At 41.7% G+C, this 19,370-nt stretch overlaps 1 long non-coding RNA gene across 1 annotated transcript in view; it reads left to right on the top strand.

Annotated features, from left to right (window-relative positions):
- The first annotated feature begins 16,077 nt into the window (after positions 1–16,077).
- Positions 16,078–19,370, top strand: part of LOC131076566 (uncharacterized) — a 46,023-nt gene continuing 42,730 nt past the window's right edge. The window contains exons 1-2 of the long non-coding RNA XR_009113394.2: positions 16,078–16,211; positions 16,306–16,479. This is a non-coding gene — a long non-coding RNA (uncharacterized LOC131076566). The remainder of the gene's footprint in view (positions 16,212–16,305; positions 16,480–19,370) is intronic.

The following is a 19,370-nucleotide window of genomic DNA, read 5'->3' as shown; positions in this document are numbered from 1 at the left end:
TTATGATGCCTCTTTTAGTATGCTATTAATGGTATTCTTTTGTGCTCTTGTGTTGAAAATTTTGATAACTTCGAGAATATCTCTATCCAAGACTTCATTGATTAAACTATGTTTCTACACTTGTTATCTGATGAATGCATGATGAATATTTCCATATGTTTTTTAAGTAAATCTGGTTGTGGCTTTTGATTATGTTCTTGATCCGAACTTGTAGATTGTTGAATCGACTTATAGAAGTTATATGCTTCTTAATTTCTGTTTGTTCATTGTCTCTTAATGATCTGGCGTATCACCCAAGTATTTTAGTGTTACTTTTAAAGAGTATTTGTTTCTTGCCCCTTTCCTCAAAACCCAAAGAAGAGCCGGCTTCTCAATCTCGGAGGTCATTCAGTGTTTCCTGCACAAATTGGTTCCCCAGCACTGAATTTCCCATAAGGTTGTTTGTTCCCAAAGCAAAATTTAGAGTCAACAGTTCTTTTTCTGGCACGCCTGGTGGGACCAATATTTTAAACCACAGCCTAGCTAGTTTATGAGTCATAGGCCTGTCACCATGTGTCAAACGACCCTACACCCTCATCTTCTTTTTCCTCCATTGGTGACCGTCCATTCTGCCACAGTTTCGCCTCCACAGGGTCTCCCCATTATCATACACACTATAATGGCGCAAGTCCCTCCCCGAAATTTTGTGACATGGGACAATGGTAGCCCCCTCATTCCCCCAGTTCCACCTGTAGTTTGGGGAGCCATTCCGGCAGCAGCGCTAAAGGTCGTTCCCAAATTCATGGGAGAGTGTCATAAAACCCCTGGAGAACATCTGCAAGATTTGGCTACTGTCTGTACTGTACATGGCATCACCGAGCAGAATGTAGCTTTGAGGTTGCTCGTAGCATCTTTCAAAGGGAAAGTTCTAGATTGGTTTAGATCTCTAGGCCCTAGTACTATAGGGGACTGGGACCAGTTGGGGGATCGTTTCTTTCGGAGATTTTCAGACAAAGCCGATAGATCATCCCTAATGCACCAGCTCATTACAATCAAAAGGGCTCCCACAAAGGCATTAACTGATTTCAACTTGAGATTCCAACGAACCTGGCAAAGGATACCATTGTCCGCCTGCCCCCCAGCAGATATGGCTTTCGTATTCTATCTAAAAGCTTTCAATTCTGACATATCACTAATGATTCAATCCTTAGGGAGTAATACTCTTCTGCAGGCATTTGACTTAGCGGTTCAGGCTGAAAGTAACCTTATCGACGCTGGAAAGCTCGCAGCTCACCCTACAATGCTAGTGTTCCCTGAAATATCTACCCAAGTCATGGAGTAAACCACCCCGAGCACCTCAGCTCCGCAGTCTATGTACTCGTTCCCTACTCCTTAAGCTATTCCCCAAACCGCCTCTCTGGCTGCTGAGGTCAACGATATGAAAAATCTCTTAAGATCCTTCTGTAATGAAATTGTCAACCTAAAAAGGACCCAGGTCTCTCCTACCAAACCCCCTTTTCAACAAAGCTTCCAAGGAAACCGACCTCCCTATCAACATCCTAATTATCGGGCTGAGAAATCTCTCCCGCAATGGCCAAATTATCCCTGTCCCCAATCCATTACAGTTCGTCCACCCAAACATTGGTAGAGAATTGACTGTAGGTCAAAATAATTTGGCGAACAACACCAATTCTTGGTGTTTTCCATGCAATAATGCTCATGCTATGAGGAATTGCCCAAGGGGAAATTTGCAACAGAAGGTCACGGAACAAAGAAACTCAAGTATAATGCCGGATCAACCCACGTATACATCTTCGGGCATGGATAATGCGGCTTTCGTGGCTCAGATGCAAGGAATGTCATTACAACAAGAAGCGGAAATCACCCCTGATCACGCACTTTTTTAATGGATGGAGGATGACGACACGGTATTAACTAATGATGTAGGAGCTCCAAAAGATGGAACCCATATGGTGCATTCGGATTACAACCTTCGCTCTAAAAGGCGTTTAACTGGGGAGGACGCCATCAATATGAGATCAGTGCCCGTAAATAGGCCCCCGGAGCCACCAGTTAGCACTTCTGCCTATCCCAGGAAGGAGTTCATCCCTTACAAACCTAAAGAGCCTAAGGTTTTCACGCCCCTGGCGCTAGATGGAGTAGTGCAGTTGAAGAAAGCTCCAGCTCATGTCTCTCTATGGGACCTCCTGAGTATCCCAGAATAGAAAAGCAGGCTAAGAGAGGCATTGTCCCATGATCAAAAGGATGCAGGTGCGATAGCTCCGCCGCTCCTTCAGACGAATGGAATGGATCGCCACCCAGCAGTTAGCAAGGCGCGTCTCCCTACTACTTTGACAAATGAGAGCTCACCCTCCACTGCACCAGGAGAAGGTAAACCTAAGCCGAATCCTTTTTACCTCACCCTTATAGTTGGAGATAATCTTTTGCATAACTCTATGATAGATTTTGGTGCTAGTACCACAGTCATGCCTAAGAAAATTGCCAAAGTATTAAACATTAAGTATGACCCTTTAAATAAGGGAGTAATGCAGCTCGATGGAAATAAAGTTCAGATGATAGGTCTCATCAAAACCCTCCCCTTGACTTTATTTGCATGTCCAAGTGTAACAGTATCTCAAGAAGTAGTGGTCATCAATATCCCTCCCGTCTTTGGGCTCTGTCTGTCTCGAGATTTCACTGCTAAAATAGGAGGATATATGTCCTTAGATTGGTCTCACCTTATCCTTCGTACCCGACACGCCGCTAAGATGAAGATCCTTTCAGAGCCCCTTCACGCTGAGCATATAGCTGACCAAGCCTTGATGAATTTCGAGCCTACCCACACCTCTATAACCAATGATGAGCGAAAGGTGGTAGAGATTTTAGAAGATGAAGAAGTAAGCGGGGAAATCCCACCCGAACAAGAAGCTTTCCTAAATGAGTTCATAGACTTCGACCCCTTCTCTAATTACCATGCCACTGACCTAGGTACTTATTGCATTTTTGAAGAGGATCAACTGATCCCAAAACTCACTAAAGATCCGTTCTCCGAAGATTTGTTGTCTTCAACACCATGGACTTTACGCTTCAACGGTGCCAAATGCAAAATGGGATCCGAAGCTGGAGTTTGTCTCACCACTCCTACGAGCGATCAAATCTGAAAGTCTTTCTGATTGTAGTTCACATGTTCGAATAATGAAGCAGAGTACAAAGGGCTAATTCAAGGTTTGAACATGGCTGAAAAAATGGGCATTAAAAAACTGAAGGTCCTCGGTGATTCCGAACTGGTAGTACACCAAGTTCGAGGGATATCCAGTGCCAAGCACGTTCGCATGAGATCTTACCATTCCAGAGTCTGGGATTTAATAGAAAGTTTCGATGCTTTCAATATCACAAGCATTCCTCAGACACTAAATATTGTAGCAGATCACATGGCGACCATAGGAGCTCATTTTGATCTAGCTGTAGACCTCTTAGCCAACCACCCAACAGTCAGTATCGTGGTACGTCCGGCTATTCCTGAGAATGATACATATTGGCAGGTGTTTGAAAGTGATGAGCAGATTGCCCTGTTTATTCAAAGCTTGGGAGAGTTTGCCGATCAGCTACAACCTAGGATCAAAGAAGCTTATGAAACCAGGATTATTCAGTTAAAATCCAACAAGCTCCCTAATGGTTTGATTACCTTAGAGAACTTGTTTGATCATGAGGATGTTAAGAAGGATAAGCGGAAGCTCACAGCAGACAAAGGAGATTACGCTGAAATGTCAGTCGATAGCGGAAGAATCCTCAAAGTGGGCAAAGGTGTTTCTTCTGAAGACAGGGAGAAGTTGGCCCGATACTATGATGAATATGAAGGTGTCATGGCTTGGTCTTATGACGATTTAAAAGGTTACGATCCTAACATCATCCAGCATACCATTGAACTCACAAATGAAGCTAAGCTAGTCCGACAGAAGCAGAGGTCGGTCAACCCCAAGATCGAATCCCTCATGACTCAGGAGTTGAAGAAACTGATTGAATCAAGGATTATTTACCCCATAAAGCACAATACATGGGTGTCAAATTTGGTCCCTGTTAGGAAAAAGAATGGAGATATTCGACTCTGTGTGGACTTCCAGGACCTGAATCGAGCATCGCTCAAAGATCATTATCCCTTGTCGTCGATGGAGCAATTATTAAGCACTGTAGCTAGGTCAGAAATGTTCTCTATGCTTGATGGTTTCTCAGGATATAACCAGGTAAGTGTGAAAGCAGAGGATCAACACAAGACGACTTTCACTACCAAGTGGGGAACGTTTGCATATCAAAAGATGCCCTTCGGCTTGTCAAACGCTGGGGCCACTTTCCAAAGGGCCATGGATTTGGCTTTCAAAGAACTAATTAATAAGATTATCTTGATATATTTAGATGACCTAACCGTGTTTTCCAAACACCGAGAAGATCACTTTGATCATCTTGAGTTAGTCCTGGAAAAATGTCTTGAATTTGGAATCTCCTTGAATCCCAAAAAATGTATCTTTGGGGTTCCTCAAGGGAAGTTGCTGGGGCATATAGTTTCTAAAGAAGGCGTCTATATTGATCCAAACCGGGTCAAGGCTATTAAAGAGCTCCCCCTTCCGGTCAACAAAAAGGGAGTGCAATCATTCCTGGGAAAGGTCAATTTTGTCAGTCGCTTCATCTCCGACTTTGCTGGAATAATAAGACCCATCACCCTCATGCTTAAAAAAGATATACATTTCAAATGGACTGCTGAAGCCAAAAATGCCTTGAACCAAATAAAACACGCCATCTGTTCAGCCCCAGTGTTATCTAATCTAGACATATCCAAGGATTTCATAATGTATGTCTATTCTGGTCAGCATAGTATCGCCATGGTGTTAACTCAAAAGGACACACAAAATGGAGGAGAACACCCCATAGCTTTCCATTCAAAAACTCTCAAAGATTATGAACTCCGCTACAACTTTGTGGAAAAGCAAGCCTTAGATGTCGTAAAAGGACTGAAAAAATTCAGACATTTCATTGCCTGCAATAAGACCACGATGTATGTAGCTCATCCCGCAGTGAGGGAGTACATCATGGAGGGTGACATCACGGAAAAAAGGGCGAATTGGATCACTAAGATCCTAGAATATGATGTTGATATCAAGCCTACAAAGCTGGTCCGTGGGAGGGGCTTGTGTGAGTATATAGTGCAGGACAGTGAACCCCGTGGCTTCGAAGCCATCGCAGAAGAAACGGTTATGTTTATGCTTGACACCCCCAGCGACAGTTGGATTGACAAAAGGAAACAGTTCATGAAGACAGGGATCTTTCCCGAAAATCTTCCCTCAGTTAAGAGAAGATTCTACCGACTCCAAAACAGCGGTTTTCGCCTAATAAATGGAATTCTCTTCAAAAGGAATTTCGACGGAGTTCTGCTCCAATGTGTGGACCGGAGCCAGGTTGATAAAATCCTCCAAGAATTTCACTACGGCCCCTCGGGAGGCCATTTCTCCGCACCCACGACCGCTATCAAAATTACCCAAGGTGGATACATTTGGCCGTCCATGTTCAAAGATGTACACATCCTAGTAAGACGATGTAAAGAGTGCCAATATTATACTGGGAGAGGTAAAAAAGTGGCCATGCCACTTAGGCCTGTGTAAGTGGAAGAGCCCTTTGCTCAATGGGGCCTCGATTTTGTTGGGATGATCAATCCTCCAAGTTCAGCCGGACATAAATGGATCATGACCGCCACCGACTATTTCACCAGATGGTCTGAGGCCGTCCCTCTACGGAATTCATCTGAAAGCGAAGTGTTGGCTTTCCTAGAAGATCTAACTTGTCGGTACGGCCCCCCAAAAATCGTTATATCAGACAACGTACGCGCCTTCACAGACTCGCGAATCACACAATTCGCTCTTAGCAAAGGTATTTACCTCAAGACCTCCTCTAACTACTACCCTCAAGGGAATGGTCTTACCGAATCTACTAACAAGAACCTGATCCGACTTATCAAGAGGATAGGCGCAGAATATAAGAGGGAGTGGCACCATCACCTAAGGAGCCCATTATGGGCGGACCGCATAACACCTAAACAGATTCTAAAAACCTCCCCGTACAAGCTGGTATACGGGAAAGATTCACTTTTCCCCTTGTCACTGGAAATTCCGACGTTGCAGTTGCTAAAATCCATGGATATTGCTGAAAATGGTCCAATGGCCGTAAGGTTAGCAGAGATTATGGAGCTAGAAGAAGCAAGGGAGGCCACCTTCACAGCTCTCCAAGACAGACAAGAAGTCGTAAAAAGGTTGTTTAATAGTAAAAAGAGTTCTAATGTGATTTTTGCCCTCAAAGACCTTGTTCTGAAGTACAACGAGAGGATGGTGAAACCAGGTCAGCACGCCAAATTCGACTGCCTATGGGAGGGTCATTTCCGCATCATAGGATGCAAGGGTTTCAATGCTTTCGAGTTAGAAGATATGAATGGAGACCCCCTGTCCATCCCGGTTAACGGTTTTCATCTCAAGCCTTTTTATTAAGGGTCCCCTTCCCTTTTCAAGTAAATAGTGTATATTATGTGCATATGTGTGTTGTGTATTTATTTTAATTATTTCCAGCCTAGCAAGCATCAAGAGAGAAAGATCCGATAAGAGAAAAGTAAAATCATTATATTAAGACTTTCTAATATTTTTGTTACAAAATGTGTGGGCCCTCGGCCTCTCTTTTGTTTACATCTTGTGGTTCAGACGCAGGTCTTGTTTTGCTACTCTTTTCAAAGACTATCTTCAATGTATTCCTCGTCAGTGTCAGAGTTCTCTTCTTCCACGGCCATTCTGAGTCACAGGAACTCTCAGTCTTCCCGTGCATGAATATAACCACCAAGTCAGGCTGTTGATCCGACATCAAGATTCTTGGGAAAATGTAGTCCCTGAACCCAGTATACCAGTGCGTGCTTTCCGAAATGGGGACTATCATATGGACTCGCAGGAGGAAGTCTGCAGCGAGCTCAATGCGGTACCTATGGGAAGACAACGTCATGGTTTTCAAACCATTGATAAGTGGATGTCACTCCACTTCTTCGTTCTACGAGATGAACCGCTCCAAGTCGGATGCCACAGGGAGTCCTAGGAAGGGTACATGGTACGCGACTACATCTTCAAGGCCACCCAGGTAGTCTGCAGGAAAAAGCACTTGAGTCAACTGCGTCATTAGTAACCCGGGTTGGCCACAATCCAACAGAGAAGCCACGAAGCGCGAGCAAATATCCGTATTTACCCGGTATCAGTCCGGATTACCAATGAAATCTTCCCCAAGTATCCATTTGATGGCGGCAATTATTAATGCGTTCTTCCTTCGCGTCATCCTTTGTAGCCTCTCGTTTGATATGTTCCCCAAGAAAGCGACTTGTGCCCTTCTGCTGACAAGCCAAACTGGAGTATCCATTTCTTCAAAAGCTCTGTCGTTAGAGCTCGCGTTGTGGTGAAAGGATATCTGAAAAGACATATTTATAGCAAAAATCTTGGTAGGTAAGCGAATGGCAACTAGAGCTTACCCATTCCCTAATTCCAATGTCTCTATCACGCCTCTATTAATTCGCGTCATGCAAATGGGATTATTTTCAAGATACCGACATCCCGTCAGTCACCTCGAAGAGAGGAATGGATGAAAGCAAAGACCCACACGTACATTCAGGTACGTCGCCTTTAAATGTGAAAACTCCGCCAGCCTGTTACAGCTCACGCGGCCATTATTTTTGACCGATCCTCTCGATCAAAGAAAGATTTAGCCTAAGAAACGTTTCCCGAGGAACATCAAAGCAACCAAGTAGTTTTTTAGGAAAGTGGGAATGACGGCTCCCCTCATTCATGGAGTTTGATCGCAGTAGCATTTTGAGTCGGCGCGAGTACTAACCGATCCTTAGCTTTCGCAAAAAAACAAGGCATGTCATGCATTTAAAATTCAAAGGTTCTCCTCGTCATCAATCTGTTTGTTTTGTTGTTGAAAAGTGAGGCCAGCGGAAGACATGCAGGTTTCCATCTCTCATTTCTGGGTTTCTAGCAAAAGGGAAAGGAAGATTGTCTGCCTATATGGATCCTGAGGCTTCATCCGCGAGGGCTGCTCCCAAAGGTTTCTACGTTAATATTTTTGAAGAACTATCTTACTCCTCACACGCTATTCCCCCAAAGGAGGAGTATCCAAAGACGAAAGCCAAAAATAAAACAATGACCCGGAATTCATCGGTTGTTCTGGATTCTTCAGAAAATATCTATGACCCCGAGGTCCAAAGGCAGCCCAAAAGCCTTAGAGAGGCTACTTGTTCGAGGATGCTACATCACAGAAATGATCCTCATTCCGTAGCGATGCGTTTCTGGAAGAGTGGTGCTTCTCAATCTTTGGTCCCCGCAGTTCCTTACTGCCCTAAGCTCGTGGCCGCTTGTGCAGAGTCTTTTGATCCTGACTCGTATACTGTCAGCGACTCGCACCTAAAATTGATGATATCTCCAGAGGCCATTAGGGAAATGCTATGCTCCCCAATCCTTGAAAACATTGAGGTTTTCTCACAAAAATCTATGGACGAATTTTGGAACACCAGGAGAGATGCGTTAACTTTTTGTCAAAATGCCCTCAACCGGAGTTTGTCGGCGAGGCTTCCGAAGTTCCCTTTCTCCTACAGCGATCTGAAGCAAGATGACCTCGGAGATATCTTGTCTACCCTGGCATGGCTGTGTGGTCATGATAACGACCGGGATATCACAGCTTCCATGATGGGATTTCTTTTTAAATACAGGAAGCAAAGAGAGCCTTTCCACTTCGACTTCTCCGTGACTATTGCTAAGGCCATGGTTAAGCAGTTATCCGAGTTTCAACAGTTGCGACGCTTCAGATTCTCTTCAGTGTTGGTGCATCTGCTTCTGCATCAAAATGAAGCTTTCTTCGCACAGTTCATGCGCTTGGCCACTTACGATGAGGCGGGAAGTGTAATATCAGTGTCTTGTTGGACACCTCTGTTGCTGGCCTCTTATGATTCCTACCAGTTTTCAGATTCGTTCTTGGCTCTCGTGCTCAAAGATTTTGGAGTGATTCCTGGCGAACCTCTAGCCCGTTTCTCGCAGATTCAAATGAACTAGATGCAGAATGAATGCCCTCCTTGAGACTGGTTCGTGGGCCCTGATTTTTCCTTCATCCGTGTGTGTGGGTTTTCTGAGGAGCCTTTCCGGCTACCCACTTATGTGACTGACCGAACCATAGCTCTGGAAATGGCAAGACAGTTGGCAAGAGTCAAGCAAGCGATTGGTGTTGGGAAGCACGATACCCCCATTATTGAGGATAACAAGGCCATTGGTCCAATTACTCTAGTAAGAAGAAAAGTAGAAGAGAAAACCCTGACTTCAAAGATGGTGCAGCTGGGTTTCGTGGTAATTGATGACTCTTGGAGTTACGACCCTGATGGCTGCTTAAGCAAAAGGAAAAACGTTGTGAGGCATGAGCCTCGGGACTCATGGACGGAACGTACAAATCCCCGAGTTGATGACCCAGGCAAATATGTGGGTCCTGATGATTTTCCTATTTTGGATCATCCCCCATGGTTAAAATTTTCTTCCCCAGTACAAAGGTTCAACCCCGCGAAGCCTATTTCTCGAGCGTTGTTGGAGGGCATGAAAACTCTATCCTCGCCCAGAAAGAAAAGGGAAAAATTTTGGGTCTATCGTCAGGAAGTAAATCAACTTAGAGCTAGCCTTGGGAATGCACCCCTGGATGAACATTTTGAACAAGAATGGAGCAAAGTAAATAAATCTAACGATGAGACAGGTGGCAGTTCCTCACGCAGAGACTCGTCTGCCGAGATAGCTGCCCAGCAAGAGGTCGAGATTATAAATATCGAAGGGCAAGAGCTGGAGCCAGAGATCCCTCTTTCTTTAGACAGTGCAACTCGCAGGCCTTATTCGCAAGCCTCGTTCGTAGTCTAGTAAGAGGCAATCCGAGAAGCAGTCCTCTGAGGGCCCTCCAAAGAAGAAGCCATATCTCAATGGGTCAAATGGGGTTGCACCCAATACATCGACGGCAACATCTGCAGATCTTCAACCGTCGCGTCCTTCTGTTGATCAGGTACGCCCTTTTTTTCCTTCTTCTCTTTCTCCGGATGTCCTCGCAATTGCCCCCACACCCATGATGCAAACCTCAGTCCCTATTGCTCTCACTTTGGCCCTAGCGGGTATGCCGGTCAATCCCCAAGATGTGCTCACACAGGCTTCCGTTCCTTCCCGGGCATGGTTTCCATATCTACATCTTTTCAGTCGCCCACACCAGAAGCAGTCCCTATGTCGCGTAGGCTAGGTTTTAAAGAGTCTTCCCCCCCAGAGTATGGCCACGGCGTCTGTCAGTTATTTCCCGTTAGTGGGTTTCCCTTTTGTCCCGTTATTTTCCCCATTGGCTGTGACTCATCCAGTCCAATCTTCTTTCGCTGTCCCTTTTTCGCATTTCCCTTTCGCAGTCCCTCCCGGTGTAGCTTTTGCAGGTCAAGCCATCGATCATCCGGATAGGTTCCAGCAGCAGGTTGTTTATGATAGAACCGTCAGTTTGAGTAAGATCAATAAGTAGAAGGAGAAGGAAGGTGCTCGTCGCGCTCGCCCTCGTTTGCAAACCCATTTCAGCGAGCAAAGGGATTGCCTTTACTTTGCAAATCTAGTTCCCAAGATTTACAAGCCAGAAGCTTAGATGAGGCCTGATGATTATGAACTACAGGCAATGGGCGTTAGTCTCCAAAGCGCCACGGCATCTGACAAGGTCGGAATGATGGAGGAAACTTCCAAAGCAGTATCCACGGACTTTATCAAGAAAAGCCATCGTTTAGAAAAGGTCCAAGCAAAGAACGCTAGCCTCCGTGATTCCCTTTCCCAGCAAATGAAGGAAGATAAGGCACAGGTATCAGAGATCAATCGTCTGCGAAGCCTGCTAACTCAAGCTAATTCAGATAAAGAAAAGTTGTAGTCAGCTCTTAACAGCGTAGGTTCCCAGCTAAAAGGTCAAGAAGTGACAAGAAATGTGGCCCTGAAGGAATTGCAAGATAAAGACTCTGAGATACAACGATTGAAAGCTACCTCTAGGGACGTTGCCCAAGTTCAGATGCAATTGCACGAAGAAATCCTTCTCAAAGAGGATTATGCCCGTGAACTGAGTGAGGCCCAAGTGTCACGGTCGGAGGAAAAGACGAATTTCGAGGCCGAACTGAAGGAGAGAGAACTAGCCTTGAAAAATCCAACAAGCGTGTTTCAGAAGTAGAGACTCTTCTGCAGCAAGAGCAGAATCGTACATTGCAACTACAGCAGGCAGTCAGGACTGGGCAGGCAAAAATCTTAGCCTTGGAAAATCAAGTGGCCATTGAACAAAGCAAAAGTCGGCAGCTCCAACAGGAGGCGATTGTGAAAGATAATGAAATATCTCGATTGCTAAGTCTCCCACCTCCGCAGCAGATTGCTCTAGACTTCTCTACCATGCTGACAGAGCTGTATGTTTCCCATTGGGAAAGAGTAAAACAGTACAGACCATCCTTGCAGCGATGCTAAGATTTCTTAGTGACGCGTAGTCCCTCTGTGCCGAGGCTAGGCACCTTATTAATAGTTCTATGCTTGTCATCAGTCTAAAGTTCCCAATAGCCCAGGATCTTATCCAGTTGCTTTATTCCGCTCAAGAGGAAGAACTTAGGGAGAAAGGGATTGTGGATCGCCAGCAATTAATTAAAAAGACTAATGTCTTCATAAACCGACACAGGATAATTATGCAAGTGTCAGTGGCTCTGGCGCCTTTGCAATTTTCAGTACCAGACATCAAACGGCATGTCGAGAAATTCGTTTCTTTAGGCCTACCTTCTCCTTTCCCTGCAAATGGTTATGTGCTATGAATTGAGCAAGTTTTGCAACAGGTCGAAAATGTGCAGCAGGATAGAGCTTTCCTATCATGGCTAGGAAGTCCCATTTTGGTAAATGAGGTGGAATGTTTTTTGCATCCTCTAGCCCAGCTCTCTGCTCTCCTGAACCAGGTCCAAAAGGAGCATGTACCTCTGCCCTTTGATGAAGTAATTTGCCTAGATCAATATTTCCAAGATTTGGAGGCGCAAGTTAGGCTCTCTAAAGACGAATGGTTGCCTTTGCAACAGGCTTTTGATCTTTTCCGTCCTATTGTGGCTTGAAGTTTGGTCTGTGAAGCTAGTAACTTTGGGTTCTCCTATTCCGCAGGCAAAATTTCCCCTCTTAGTCACCAAGAAATGTTCACTTTATTTTTCCCCCGGTTTAGGTTTTCAGCGGGCCCGGTTGTTATCGCCTTTTAGCCAGCAGGGCAAAGCGCGTAGGACACTTGGTGGCACGGCGTTGCTCCCTCGGTTCGTCTTTGGTGTCCAATTTTTGAAGCAGCGCGGGGGTTACAAATGGCAATGTGTGCTGACTGTTTTTGGCGGGCCCACTCGTTAACGCAGTATGCGAATGGTTTCTTATGGTTGTGTCTCTTTCTACAGTTCGTTCGCGGTTAGCAGGATCTTTTCAGTTCATGGTAACCTATAGACCGTTGTGGGCGAAAAGTAGAATTCCAGGGTTTGTTTTGCTGGGTGCGGCCTCCATAGCGACATGACATGTTTTCTGTTAGGAAGGGGTTGTGCCATTTTGGTGTTTTGGGAAGCTGTTGTCAGAAGCGAGGACCTCTTTAAATGTCTTTTCCCTTGTGTAAAGGGGTTCAGAACTTGAAAAGAAAGAACAATCCAGTTTGCGAAGTAGGAGTTTTCTTTTTGTTTCCAACCTTTAAAAACTATTTTAGTTCTACTAGAAGAAGATTATTCAAATTGTGCCTACGGCCTTTATGATGCCTCTTTTAGTATGCTATTAATGGTATTTTTTTGTGCTCGTGTTGAAAATTCCGATAACTTCGAGAATATCTCTATCCAAGACTTCACTGATTAAACTATGTTTCTACACTTGTTATCTGATGAATGCGTGATGAATATTTCCATATGTTTTTTAAGTAAATCTGGTTGTGGCTTTTGATTATGTTCTTGATATTAACTTGTAGATTGTTGAATGGACTTATAGAAGTTATATGCTTCTTAATTTCTGTTGGTTAATTGTCTCTTAATGATCTGGTGTATCGCCCAAGTATTTTAGTGTTACTTTTAAAGAGTATTTGTTTCTTTCCCCTTTCCTCAAAACCCAAAGAAGAGTCGGCTTCTCAATCCCGGAGGTCATTCAGTGTTTCCTACACAAATTGGTTCCCCAGCACTGAATTTCCCATAAAGCTGTTTGTTCCCAAAGCAAAATTTAGAGTCAACACATCTCATGCCCCGAACTGATAGTTTTGTGTGCTAGCCATTACCACCTTGATTTGTAAGAAATTTGAATTGTTGATGGCTTAATTATTTCTAGAGTTGAACTTAAGACCATCTCCAAAGTGGTGAAACTGCCAGAAAGGGAACAATTTATGGAATTCTTGATAGGCTTAGGTTGGAAATATTTTCATGATAAAGAAGACTGGTGTTTGAACCACATTGGTAGAGGGTGGCTCAAAGTGAAAAAGAAGGGTAAATGCAGGCTTCCTTCATGCCTAAAAAGGGATTATTTTCAAGAAGAAATTGTTGATGTAATTACTATCTTCCACCATATCATGTGAAGTGTTGATTCTGAAGAGTTCCATTATTAGATGTGTCGTCTATTTTTAATTATTTGTGGTGAAAACCAATATATCAAGTGGGCCAAACTAATAAGTGAACACTTACATTAGTAACTGTCAAGTTATAGACAAAGGATCTCATTTCGTATGTGCTCTTTATTGATTTATATTCTTATTAGCAAAGAAGCTATTTGACTAGGCTTGCAAACCTAGACTCTCCTATTGTTGACACGCACATGTTTGAAGTTTTCCCATTGTTGTAGAGACAGGCTAGGTTAAAGAATTTTGTGTGTTAATTATCCTTTCCTATGCATTGTAATCAAATGAATCGAAGGGTATCCCGAGAGAAGGATTTGCTCATAAACTACATCCCTAGTAACCAAATATGGAAGTTATTTTCTACAATTTGACAAATTTTCTTACTTAAGAATCGAGGGTTATGAAGATGCCTCGTTAAAATTGCCAAGGTATGTTTCATATTACTTCTTGTTTCTAGAAGTTTGTCAGAAAATGGCAAAATTAATGTCCAATATGTGGTGAACACTAAAAAGAAGGGCTATTCTTTCCCTGTTTCTCTTGTTGAACACACACGTAAAAGCAATGAAGTTGCAAAGACTGCAGAAAGGATTCTAGTGAGATTTAATTTTGAATCTTTGTCTCCATGGCCACACTTTGATAGTAAAAGCTTTATCAAAGCTTATTTCCATGGAGGGAGTGTGTACATACATCAACCTCAACTGAAATATTTTTGGTATGATTATACTGATGGGAACGAAGTAAAGAGAAGGGATTGGATGAGGCTAACTATAGAGAAATTCAAAGCTTTCAACCTGCCACTTTTATTTCTTGAAGAATGTATAGACGATGGCTCTAAATTGATTGATGAAGCATATCAAAATATTTCTCGCAATCCTCTTCTTCAAATCTATTGGTTTGATAAAGAGGTCATAGACATTGTGGACAAAACTTCCCATGTTCTTGAAAGAACAAATAAATGGATTGAAAAGAAAACTAGAGAGCATGTTGGTTCTTCTTTAGCAAAGGGAGTTCCTAGTAATGAACAAAGTATGTCTCAAGGCTCCAACATTTTAAAAGTTCCAATAAACACAAGCCCTGCTACTCAAAGGGCTAACACCCAACTCAGAGAAGGTGGAGAGCCACCTGAAGATAACAAGAAATTGAAGGCTATGTGTGAAGGGGATCCACTAGTATCCCCTAAGAAAATTATAAATCTACGAGCTAATGTTCCCCTTTCCCAAATTACTAATACGGCATCAACTCTTGTTGTTACCACCCTAGATAATGATTCCTTAATTTTCAACCAAATTGGTGGAGATAACGTTTCTAGTGCTTTCTTCGATAATTTTGATCTCTCGTTTCTTGGCGATTCTATACAAATGATTATTCTCTTGTGCCACCAAATAATACCATTGCTAACATCCAACCCAGTTATTTAATGATTGCCTTTCCCCCTTGGTTGAAGAAGGTTGTCAAGAAGAAAAAGAGTTACACATTGATGGTAGATGTATAAGTGGACACACGAGAAGAAAAAGAGTTACATTCTGATGGTAGATGTAAAAGTGAACACAGTGGCTAAATTGCTCCAAGGCGCCCACTAACCTAAAATGTCACATTGTTCCCTTACACATGGAGAAATCATGACACAACCTAAACTCAACCATTTTTTTATTTTTTTTAAATCTCAGTATACCTTTCAAAAGTTAATTTGACCATATACTAAGTTAAATCACCTTGTACATTTTTTGTAATAATAACTCAATATGGCGTAACCCTCTTCATTAAATTTAATAATCATCATTAACTAATAAACAAATTCGATAGATGCCCTATTACAAGGAATAGTATTCCACACTAACTTGCTAATTTTAACGAAGCTAAAATTTTGCAATAAGGGTAACACAAAGCTTTTAGATATTTAAAGAAACTTCATTTGAAATTCTCAACCTTTTAATATTATTCTTACCAGTATGTTCACCAAAACTAATTTAATTAATTTCCACAAATATTGTGCTTAAGTTTTAGCCCAAAAATTGAATAATCCACTTGGCCCTATATCCTCTCAATATATTTAGCATTTGTTTTTTATATTTTTTGATCTTTAAATTCCCTTGTAGTTTCATCCAACATAGATATTAAATTTCCACCACATAGATTCATTTAAATTCAATTTATAATTTGACCACTTAAGTTGTTTTATAGGCATAAGTGATGGGTACCTAGTAGCATAGACCACCACCAAGGAACTAATTCAAATTAATTAATTTAAACTCTACTCAACTTCTCCAACACAACCCTAATTGTATGTGCAAGAAATCTCCAGCGTTGGATCATTTCTTTCTCTACCATTGGATCTTAGGGCAACTTAGGAAAACCCTATTCCTTATGGAAGCAATAGAAAAGGGTTTCCTTAATCATTTTGCTCATTTTGTTTGTGCAGATTGAAGATTGAGGAAGATATCAAGCTCAAACTATGTCTTGGCATGGATGGTGTTGAATATAAAACTTCTTCCTTAAAGGAAAATCCCACCGAGGAGGGCAACGAGTAGGAGAAATGGAAGTTTGGGCTCTACAAGGTTTTGGTGTTGCTTCCATTTTACACAAGATGCTTACTTTAAAATCTAACCATATGGATACTCCTGAAAAAATATTTGGTGTCATTTTCAACAGAGAACCAATGCCTAAACCTAGCACTGCTACAGAATCTTTTTGATTGCTCAGTCGAGAACTACGATCTTTAGCTCTAGAATTGAATCATACACACACCACCTCCTAACCGATGGAGAGAAACCGAAAGCTCGTTGAAGAGAGACGCCCTCGGATGGAAGCTCATCAAGGATGGAAGTAAGTATAAGTAGATTTGTTGTTTGGCTAGCTCTTGGCCTCCCTCCCCGTGAACACCCCTGATTGATTGTTTTACCGAAAGTATCTTGATAGAGTATCAGTCCAAGTGGTTAGACTACCTATTATAGTTGGGAGGGAGTTAAAGAATGTATCCATCCTAGAGTCAGGTAACCCTGGACCCGAATTACCCATCTGTAGAGGGAGAGCATCCTCTAATTTAATTGAATTACCCATCCTCCACCAGGGCCATCCTTCCACCCGATGGAGTGTCCTTCCTCTGGCCCTTTCCTTCCTCCACGGTTGAGCTCGAATTCAACTACCGGGGGTGTGGGATGACTGAACTTAGAATGATCTCTCTAGGCCCCCGACAGTAGGAGAAAGGAACCCACCCATCCCCTCCCACCCAACTATGAACCCTTAGCATGGTTATTATTTAATTGTAGATTCAAAAACTTGTCAAGGAAACTTAAGTTTCCTTTGTTTTAACAACATTTTTTTCTGCATCTTATTATTATTTTTGACCTGTATATAAATATGTATTGCATTAAAAAAAAATGTTGCATCTTTTTTCAATCTTTGTGTTTTTTTTTTTATTGATAGTATTGCCCCTTTGAGAGGTCGTGGCCTCCATTTGGAGGATGCACCTCCATATGGGGGTGGGATCCCCCATATGGGGGCGGGTCACACACCTCCATATGGAGGGCACGCCCCATATGGGGTACCCCCACCTCCCTTTTTAATTATCTTATTTAAAATTTATTTTATTTAAATGTTTGTTTTAAAATAGTTTTATTTAATAATATTTTTTTTGTTTAATCTCCTCTAACTATTTTCAAAAGTATTCTAATAGCAGCATCTAATGTATGTGTATGTGTATGTGTATGTGTATGTGTATGTGTATGTGTATGTGCATGTGCATGTGTATGTATGTGTGTGTGTAGATAGATAGATATAGATATAGATATAGATATAGATATAGATATGTGTGTGTATGTGTATGTGTGTGTGTATGTGTATGTGTATGTATATGTGTATGTGTATGTGTCTCTCTCTCTCTCTCTCTCTCTCTCTCTCTCTCTCTCTCTCTCTCTCTCTCTCTCTCTCTCTCTCTCTCTCTCTCTCTCTCTCTCTCTCTGTGTGTGTGTGTGCCATATGAGTGCACACCCCTATATGGGGTGCCCCCACCTCCCTTCCTAATTATCTTATTTAAAATATATTTTATTAAAATGTTTGTTTTAAAATAGTTTAATTTAATAATCATTGGTGTTTTTGTGTGTGTGTGTGTGTGTGTCTATGTGTCTGTGTCTGTGTCTGTGTTTGTGTCTATCTGTCTATGTGTTTGTGTTTGTTTGTGTGTCTATGTCTGTGTCTGTCTGTGTCTGTCTGTGTGTGTATGTGTGTGTGCGTGTGTGTGTGCATGTGTGACCCTAAAGAGAATGAATCAACACTATGGGTGGATATGATCAAATGGAAATTCTCCTTGTTTGAAGAGTTAGATACAAAAATAAGCATAGCCTTGGCACAATGCCTCTCTAACTTAAAAGATTTGAAACACGACCTTGCAATCACGGAAGTAAACATATTTGAAGAGGATGGAGAGGCATTCAGCAAAAGCACTAACATATCATGAAGTTTCAAAACAAGCATGGTCCTCAGTTAGTAGGTGCAAGTTAAGGGTCAATGTTACCAATGGCCCAAATCCTATACACTTAACTCCGATCATTCCCAAATACAGGACCTATGAAGTGAGGGTACGAACATAGGAAGCTCAAGGAAAGGTGTCAGCATAGGAGGTATGAAGAAGAGAGCAAGGAGCAGGAGATGATGAAGCAGTCATCATAAATTACTCTTTGTTTTTGGCTTTTTATATTTCTCTTCAAAGTTGAAAGAAAAAACTTTGGGTTGTGGAGAGCCATTTATATTTTATTTTAAGAAACTTTTATGTTCTTTTAAAATGGTCTTCCTCAAGACACCATTATTTCAAAAGACAATTACTTAGTTTGATGCTATTTATTGTGAATGGATGTTGATGTTTAGGGACTTTTTTAAATCTTTGGATGCAAAAATTTTGGAGAAATATCAATAGAAGTTATTTGGTTACAATTTCAAGAATCGTAGACTTTGTGTTATGGTGAATGAATGATTTATTCATCTTATATTAAATAAATCTTGATTCTATAGCTTTCTCTTATATTTATTGGATAATCTGAAAAATGTTTGTGTGCATTGTTGTGGATGATTTATTGTTGAACAAGTGTTGTAGTAATGTCTATTTTCAATATAGTAAATTTCATATGGTACTCTATAGAATCTTTGGATTCTACTTTTTTTAAAATTTCAATTATGATCATTACCTTTTAAATCTTTTTGGTTGAAATATCCACCTTATTTTCTTACTGGTTAAAACAATACATGGTTATTATTCATTGTATATTATTAGAAGGTAGTTGTCCCTTATAAAATAAGATGATAGCATATATGAAGTATCATAGTATCTGACTCAACTAGTAGTTACATTCATCATCTATATAGGTGAAAAAGAATAGAATTAAATGACAAATTTGTAAACTAACAGTTATAGATCCCTTGCTTGTATCCGACATAAGGTGTTGATGAAAACTTACAAGTGTTAGTACACAACATGATAATAACAATAAATAACAAACAAAATTAGTTAATTGGAGATGATGGTGCACTTGATAATATCCTCGTACTTCTTAGCTTCATTGATCTTGACCAATTGCTAGAGAGATTGATTAAGAGATTGCATAGATTGTTTATTTGGGAGAGGCCAACTACAAGGTCATGTCTATTAAAAGCCCAAAGCCAAAATTTGAACCTTAGAATTTGGAGCCAAATTATGAGGACCCTACCATTGGCTACTAGCGTCC

This window comes from Cryptomeria japonica, chromosome 10 (assembly GCF_030272615.1).
Source record: "Cryptomeria japonica chromosome 10, Sugi_1.0, whole genome shotgun sequence".
NCBI classification, from domain to species: domain Eukaryota; kingdom Viridiplantae; phylum Streptophyta; class Pinopsida; order Cupressales; family Cupressaceae; genus Cryptomeria; species Cryptomeria japonica.
This window is presented reverse-complemented; position numbering and strand designations above follow the sequence as displayed.